The sequence below is a fragment of the Elephas maximus genome, chromosome 19, assembly GCF_024166365.1.
Source record: "Elephas maximus indicus isolate mEleMax1 chromosome 19, mEleMax1 primary haplotype, whole genome shotgun sequence".
NCBI classification, from domain to species: Eukaryota; Metazoa; Chordata; class Mammalia; order Proboscidea; family Elephantidae; genus Elephas; species Elephas maximus.
Genome location: NC_064837.1, coordinates 58308735 through 58317099, shown reverse-complemented (window position 1 = coordinate 58317099; position 8365 = coordinate 58308735). Strand labels below are relative to the sequence as shown.

Below are 8365 nucleotides of genomic sequence, written 5' to 3'. Positions count from 1 at the left end.
GGTTATTCTTGAATGTTATGTACATGGAATCGAACAGTATGAACTTTTGTATTTGGCTTCTTTCGTGCAGTTTTATGTCTATTCATATTGTTGCATGTTGGAATAGTTATTTTTTTCAAACAAAAGTTCTCACATATTTATTACGGAACCCACCTATTACTGCAGAAGCATACAAAGGAAGAAACTAGAATTTCCCCAATACGACATGTTCAATTGTTCAGATAGTAACAAAATTTTCAGCTTGATATGGTAAGATGCTGGTGAACCTGAGAGAGCATAAATAGGTGTGCTGTCACATGTGTGACTCCTTATAGGCCCAAGCTGGTTCTTCTCCGACATCTCTTCTTGGAGTTGTACCTGATTTTATTACCAGCGTTCTTTATGATTCTGCTTTTGCTTCTTGGCTAGAAATCTCTTGATCCTGAAAGTCTTGTGAGAAGACATGGCAAGGATGGAAGTTGGCCACACACACCATGATGGTGGAGAAAGGAAAAGAGAGTGTGTCTTAGGCTGGGTTCTCTAGAGAAGCAAAACCAGTGAATTGTGTAAATATGTTGCTAGAGAAAGATATATATCAAGGAAATGGCTCATGTGGCTGTAGAGACTAAAAAGTCCCAAGTCCATGGGTCAGGCTGGTGGCTTCTCCTGACTCACAGAGCTGCAGAGGCTGCCAAATCGCAAGATCAGCAGGCAAACTGCTAACTCAAGTCCCAAGAACCGGAGGTCAGATGAACAGGAGCCAGCTGTAGGATCCAGAGCAAGCAAAAAGCCCACAAGCTTTGCCAGAAAGTCCACATATACTGGATGTAGACCACACCCCCAAGGAAACTCCCTTTCAACTGATTGGCTGCTCGTAGCAGATTATATCGTGGAGGTTGTTACATTGTATTAGACCTCATTATGGAGGTGATTACATCATTACATAGCTGGCGAACAACATCGTAACTGCCAAACCAAATGAGAATCATGGCCCAGCCAAGTTGACACACTACCTTAACCATGACAGGGTGCAAAAGTTCTTTTTTATTGCTGTACAGTATTTTATTGCATGAACATACCACAACCTTTTTATCCTTTCTAATACTGATGGACATTTAGGTTATTTCCAATTTTTGGTTATTATGAATAAAGCTGTTATGAACATTGTGGTACATGTCTTTTTGTAGATGTAAGCACTTGGATACATACCCAGAAATGGAATGGCTGGGTCATAGAATATATGTATAATTAGCTGTGGTAGATACTGCTGAACAGCACACAAGTTAAATTTCAAAATCAGGAAAAAGTTATATATACTCTATGTTCCCAATTTCATGTGCATGTGTAGATGTAACTCTATAGATATTTCTGAGTAAAAATGAATACCAACATAGATATATGATAGAAAAAAAATCATCATAAAGTTAACAAGATTTTTTTCTTCCTTTTCATCTTTTTTTAATAATTAACATGACTTATTTATATCATATAGAAATATAATAATTATAATAGTGGCTGTTTTCACCTATGGGCTTACCAGTGACTGGTATTTTATATTTATACCTGTTTCTGTATTTTCTGATTTTTCTACAGTAAGTGTAAGTTGCTTTTATAATCAAAGAAGGGAAATGTTTCTATAAAGAAAGAAGAAAAGCCTGGAAGAAAATACAGTAACATGCTGTTGGTGTTGATCTCTGAATTGTAAGGCTTAGGATTCTTGTTGCTTTATCTTCATTTTAATTATCTGCATTTTTCATGTACCATAGTGACCATACATATAATAAGAAGGAACCTTGGTGGGGCAATGTTTAAGCACTTGGCTACTAACTAAAAAGGTTGGCAGTTTGAACCCACCTAGTGGGTCTGCATAAAAAAAAAAACCTGGTGATCTGCTCCTGTAAAGAGCACAGCCTAGACTGATACTGGAAGGACCCCGGTGGTCATGGCCCCCAGACCTTCTGTTGACCCAGGACAGGAATCATTTCTGAAGCCAGCTCTTCAGACATGGATTGGACTGGACAGTGGGTTGGAGAGGGAGGCTGGTGAGGAGTGAGCTTCTTGGATCAGGTGGACACTTGAGACTATGTTGGCATCTCCTGCCTGCAGGGTAGATGAGAGGGTAGAGGGGATTAGAAGCTGGTGAAATGGACAGGAAAAGAGAGAGTGGAGGGAGAGAGCGCACTGTCTCATTACAGGGAGAGTAATTGGGAGTATGTAGCAAGGTGTATGTAAGTTTTTGTGTGAGAGACTGACTTGATTTGTAAACTTTCACTTAAAGCACAATAAAAATTATTAAAAAAAAAAAAAAAAAGAGTACAGCCTAGAAAACCCTATGGGGCAGTTCTACCCTGTCCTGCAGGGTCTCTATGAGTTGGAATCAACTCGATGGCACACAACAACAACGACAACATATTATAATGGGGCAAGTGAGAAGGAAATGTCTTCTAAAAAATCAGCAGGAAATAAACCACAGAGCCGTAAGCTGTAATGAGCGTTAATACCCTATTTCAACAGTTGGTGACATACAACAACTGCATGATACGCCATTATTTTATGTACCAGTAAAAAGAGGGAAAAAAAAAATTCCAGTTGAACTGTGGCTTTTTATCAGCTGTAATGCATATTAATTTCAGAGATGCCCTAATGTGAAAAAAATAAATAAAATGTGTCTTAGAACCAGTGCTACTCAGTGAGTACCATCAGGCATGCAGGGAAAGAAGCAAAGTGGTTTTCGAGTCCTGGGCCTCACCTGTGCTGGCCTCTACCACCACAGGCTGGGAAAGTGATGATAACACTGGATGGAGCTGGAGGATCTTGGTTCCTGGCTCTGTCCCCCACTCCTGGTGGCCAAGGGGGTGGTATCACCCACTGGCTGTGTGTTTCCCTCCTAGAAGACACCCACTGACTGGTCAGGGAACTGTGACATTTAATCAGCTAATGTCTGGAGAACGCTTAGAAGATGAAAAGTGCCAGGCGGGTATCATCACCATCTACTTCTTAAGATGATACATGGGAAATAATAATAAAGTTCTCCCCTTATGGGCCTTTTATCCACGGATTTCAAAGAACTTAACAAACCTTAATCAACTTTCCCAGCGCCTCTATGATGTAGGTGTTAATAGCCTCTTGCCATAGAGAAGGTAAGTGACTTGCCAGGCCCTTGGAGACACCATTCACTCATTAGACAAGGGTGGGCTTGGTGCCTCATTGTACCAGCTTGCAAGCATCAATGGTTGAATTTTTAGGAATTTTGCAAACCAGTTGTGAAACACAGCCATCATTAAAAATTAAACCATAGAAATATATAATTAAACAAATTATTTTAAAAAGGTAATAAAAATGCAGAACTTGTCACTTATTGTTTTACTACATCTCACTGCCATCTGCGCTCTTCAGGTTATTTATGTCTATCGTATCTGTGTGGTAGAAGTGGTATGGAATGGTGAGTTACCTCTTTTCCCAACAACCTGTTCAGCCATGCTGAGAGTATTTGTACCACAGAAATTGGCAAATCTTACAGGTCAGGCCACGATTTATTGTTTTCTTGTTTCTAGTCTTGGGGAAGTCATGGAGAGAGTGCTAATAAAGCAGGCTGATGTTCAAAGCATGTCATGTGTGTAGGTTGTGAGTAGCACACACACACACACAAAAACAAAAATTGAGGAAATATTCTTCCAGTATTTAAAAACTATCATCCAATTCAGCAAAGAATTCATTCACACCATTGACAAATGAGTGAAGTTCCACCATACATCTTCATTGTTTCAATTCTGTCTCACTTGTTAAGTAAATGAAAACATTAGCCAAAACTGACATCAGAATACTCTTTCTTCCATTGCAACCATCCGTGGACTACAGATACAAGAGTCTGGCAAAAAGCAATGAACTCATCCTACGAGAATCAATTGGCTCTATGGAATTTATAACAAAAGAATTGTATTTTATTTATAAATTCTGTGCTACACATTGTTTATAATCAGTGTAATTTCCAGTAAAGGAAGACCCAAGAAGAACTGAAGTATCTGAATTACGGTGTTGGCAAAGAATATTCAGTCTACATACCATGGACTACTAGAAGAATGAACAATTTTGTCTTGGAGGAAGCACAGTCAGAATGTTCCTTAGAAGCGAGGATGGTGTCGCCTACTTTGGACATGGTGTCAGGAGGGATCAATCCCTGAAGAAGGATATCATACTTGGTAAACTAGAGGATCAGCAAAAAATAGAGGAAGACCCTCCACAAGATGGATTGACACAGTGGCTGCAACAATGGGTTCAAACATATCTGCTATTGTGAGGATGGCCCAGGACTGGGCAACGTTCCATTCTGTTATACATGGGGTTGCTATGAGTCAGGGCTAACTTGACGGCACCTAACAACAAACATCCTGTGACATATATACATATACATATACACACACTTTTTTTTTTTCATAGAACTTTTATTACAATTCCTCTCATGTCTGTGATATTGGAGTATCCTTGGCATTTTGGGGATCCAGCCAAGAATTTGAACTGGGGATGAGTTGAGTTTGGATTCCGTTGGATGTATTTATGTAGTTTGCCATCACCTCCATCTATCATTAACGTTAGCCATTCCAGCAGAGCAATGACCTCCAGGAATAATCCTACCACCCACTGAGCCCGTTCTTGCAGCATAGTGACATGGACAGAGTCCTGAGCACAATGTGAACGCATCTTACAGTGTCTGGCAACGGAGGTTATGGGCTATGGAAGAGAAACGAGGTTTGAAATGATGGAGCCAGAAGCTAGTCTGTGGAAAATCCTTTTAACCATCAGGTGTGTAAAATTTAAGTAGAGAGTCTGACTTTTATCGATATCTGGTCAAAATAGAAATCCTCTCTCTTCTGATAAGAGTAAATCAAAGATACAGCCCATACAATGATAAATGCTGTGCGTTTGTTTTATTTTTTGATGGAAAGTGTGTGAAATAGAATGCATAGAATCCTGTGTTTTTAGGGAAGAAACCTGTAGCAATACCACAAGTAGCAAGTATGAAGTCTGTATGAAGTCATGTGTTTGACGTGTTCCAACTTTCAATAATAAACACATTTCAATCAACCTGCTAAAGGGAAAGATTGAATTATATTTCTAACATTCCTGTAGGAAATTATATTACAAAACTGTGGTCACATGAAGAGGTGATCAAAGTGTATACAGTTGAAAATACAGGAAAAATAACATTATAGAGATGAGTCAGAAAGCTGACTTAAAAATTGATAGTGTTTGTCTCCTTCTTAAAATATAACTTGTTGTGATTTATTTAATCATTCTAAATAAACATTCAGTTCCATTACCTCATTTTTTATTCTTTTTCTTAAAGAAGGCCCCTGGCCAAATTTGTATAAACTCCAGACCCCATAAAACCAGGCAGGCCCCCATGGGGTTGGTGTTAGGTGCTGCCAAGTCGATTTCACTCATACACACACACACCTGTTGCTCTCGAATCAATTCTGACTCATAGCACCCCTACAGAACAGAGTAGAACTGCCCCCGTAGGGTTTCCAAGGCTGTAATCTTTACAGAAACAGACTGCCACATCTTTCTCCCACTGAGCAGCTGGTGATTTCAAACCTCTGACCTTTTGGTTAGCAGCCGAGCGCTTAACCACTGTGCCACCAAGGTGACCGCATAATCTTAACGGTAGTAGATTGCCAGATCTTTCTCCCACGGAGCAGCCGGTGGGTTCAAACTGCCAATATTTCAGTTAGCAGCCAAGCGCTTAGCCTTTGCGCCAGCAGGACTCTATCCCGATGGGATAAACACAGGGATTTTGAGCGAGTACCAGGAGTGGCTTTGTGGAAAATGTGCTTCCAACCTAGAAACATTAAGGACAAATGGGAATGAAAAAAGGAGGACGGAAATTAAACCGGGAAGATTGTTTACCTGTGTCTTCTGGCCCCCTCTGCTTTCTTTGTCCTCCTCTTCCTTTACTTCCTCCAGCCCTCTCTTGGGAGTAGGGAGGGCTGGGTCCTGCAACCGCCTCCAGCCAGTGATCCCAGGAGGTTATCAGCCAGTGAGTCTGCAGAGCATGAGGAGCCTGGGTCAGCTGGAGAGAAAGGGCCGCCCTGACTCACCTGGCAGGGCTTCGGGACGCTGGGATGTGCCCCACTGTAAAAGCATCCCTGGTCTGGGCTGGAAACATCCAGGATGAGGCCCCATACCCTCATCCACAACGTCCCTACCTCTGACTCTTGTTTAGGTCCCAGGTTTGCTGTGAGCTGCCATTAGAAAAGCAGATTCGCCTGAATCAGGTCTGCTGGTGAATTGTAAGGATTGCAGACCTTGAGGGGAGGGCAACACAAGTGAGAAAAGAGCATCATGATTTAAAAAAGAGAGACAGAGAGCAACACAATTAAAATATATACACACACATGCATATATTGTATATATATATATATATATATTGTATACATATATTTATTGTCATTGGGTGCCATTGAGCTGGTTTCGACTCAAAGCGACCCCATGTGTTACAGACTAGAACTGCCCCATAGGGTTCTCTAGGCTGTCATCTTTTCGGGAGCAGATCACCAGGTCTTTGTCCTATGGAGCCTCTGGGTGGGCTCAAACCGCCAACCTTTCGGTTAGCAGCTGAGTGCTTAACTGTTGCGCCACCAGGGCTCCATACGTGTGCGTATTTTCAAAGCGTACCCCAGACAGATTCTGGGATGCAAGGATGGGAGAACAACCTCAAACCCCCAGCAAACTCAGTTAAGGCTTAACGTCACCCAATGCTTCCTTCCAAAGACTTTCCAGAAAACTTTGGGTCATTGAAGTGAAGGTACAGGATTTATGCTAGTCCATGAGAACAGAACTCTGCTACTTCAGGACAATCCTAGATCCAGCCCTGACTCCTGAAAGCAAGCATCCCCCAGACCCCATTTCTCCATCTGGCCCCACTTCTGAAGCCTTGGCCACAATCCCCTCAACCCATATGTCTGGGTTAAGCATAGTCAACCAGCCTTTAGGAGTCCCTGAGTGGTGCAGATGGTTAACGCCCTAGACTGATAATCATAAAGGTGGACTTGAACCTCCAGGCTTTCGGTTAACAGCTGAGCACATTAACCGTTTGCATCACCCAGGACTCTCAGTAAAAGAAAGGCATATCTAATTTGGAGATGCCTCACTCTGAAAAATAAATATGTCATCTTCCACTAGATGGAGACTTGAGGTATACCTACAAGCTAAAGGACTTGAGCCTCCATCATGGAGTGGGACCCCATGAAGAGGCCAGAGGAGGCAAAAGGGAGGAGAGAATCCTGGGAGGTGAACAGGAAGAATAATAAGCAGCCCTGAGTGATTTTTGTCCAATATTCCAGTTCTTGCATATGCAAGTTTGCATTTCCTGGCCCCCTTGTGGTTGGGTGGGACGAGATGGGTAGTTTTTGACAACTAATCCAAACAGAACTGATGGGTGTCACTTCTGCTGGAGCATTTAACTGCCGTTTAACTGCCAACTTCCAAACTCTCTTCTCCCTCTGGGACATTGGCTGATAACGTTCACAATGAAGGGTCCTATATCAGCCTGGTGCATGACACCTGAAGCCCAAGATAGACATGGAGAGTGTCCGAGAAACAAACATTTGCTATTGTAAGCCACTGACATTTGAGGGAGTATTTGTTATGGCAACGTGAGCTAGCCTATCCTAACTCATACAGTTGACAAGAAAAAGAAGAACATCCAGATGTCTCACTAAGGAATATTATGAAGAGAGTAAAATGGGAAAAGTAAATAAATATGTTGTACCATTCTCTGGTCTCCATGAGATCTGTAACCTTGTCAGTTGCTGTTGAGTTGGCTCCAATTCCTGGCAACCTTATGTATAACAGAATGAAATGTTGCCCAGTCCTGCACCATGGTCATGATCATTGGTATGTTTGTTCATCTTCCCGTACTGTATCTATCAGGCAATATTCTGTTGTGTTCCATAGGGTCGTTTTTTTTTTTTTTTTTAATAATTTTTGTAGTGCTTTAAGTGCAAGTTTACAAATCAAGTCAGTCTCTCACATAAAAACTTATATACACCCTGCTACATCCATAGGGTTTTCATTGGCTAATTTTTAGAAATAGATTATCAGGCCTTTCTTCCTAGTATGTCTTTGTCTAGAAGCTCTTCTGAATCCTGTCCACAATGGGTGACCCTGTTGGTATTTGAAATGCCATAGCATAGCTTCCAGCATTGTAGCAACATGTAAGCCACCACAATATGACAAACTGACAGATGGGCGGTGGAACCTTCTTATACTAAGACTCTTCTTTTCTGCATTCCCTTCTAGATTTTACAGGCGTATCTAAGGAAATTTGGCCAATACTTCCTGTCTCATTCCTCACTTCCCACACCACCTTGCTCTGTCTCAGCCA

The 8365-nt window shown here is 41.6% G+C and overlaps 1 pseudogene; it reads right to left on the bottom strand.

The window, feature by feature from the left end:
• Positions 1 to 308: 308 nt before the first annotated feature.
• LOC126062315 (60S ribosomal protein L39-like) lies at positions 309 to 444 on the bottom strand (annotated as a pseudogene).
• Between the last annotated feature and the right edge of the window lie 7921 nt (positions 445 to 8365).